Source organism: Fonticula alba (genome assembly GCF_000388065.1).
Source record: "Fonticula alba strain ATCC 38817 unplaced genomic scaffold supercont2.12, whole genome shotgun sequence".
Lineage (NCBI taxonomy): Eukaryota > Rotosphaerida > Fonticulaceae > Fonticula > Fonticula alba.
The window spans coordinates 150,374-150,919 of NW_009242982.1; positions in this window are offsets into that span (position 1 = coordinate 150,374).

The following is a 546-nucleotide window of genomic DNA, read 5'->3' on the forward strand; positions in this document are numbered from 1 at the left end:
CCCCCCCCCCCCGGTCAGAGAGCCGAGGGGTCCGACGTGGATCCCCCCGGAGGCCGGCACGGATCCCCCGGAGGACGGCACGGATCCCCCGGCAGGGGGAGAACGCGACAAAGAGGTGGTGACGCATACCCGTCGAGGAAGGCCACCGGCCGACGCGGCCGACGCCCGGACAACAGCCCCAGCCCCGTCCCCACGACGGCCGGCGGCGCGCTTCCCCGTCCGCCCCACGGCAGGGCGGCCCGATTGTTGGGGTGCACACACGGTGCGGACCGCTTCTCCCGAGCCGGAAGGCGCCACAGCAGGGATACTACAACCCGGGGAATGGGGCGCGCCCGGGCCGGCCGGCGATCTGTCCACGACACTCTTGGGGGGGCTGCCTCGGCTGGCTGGTCTGGGCAACGGCCGCGCGGGGGGGGGGGGACGGAGGCGGCGCACAGCCCCGCGGCAGCGGCCCCAGGGGCCTACAATGTTGGGGCCGCCCTGCTTGGGGGCGGGGGCGCCCGCACGGATCTAGCAGCAGGGCATCTAGATGGCCTGCCGCCGGGG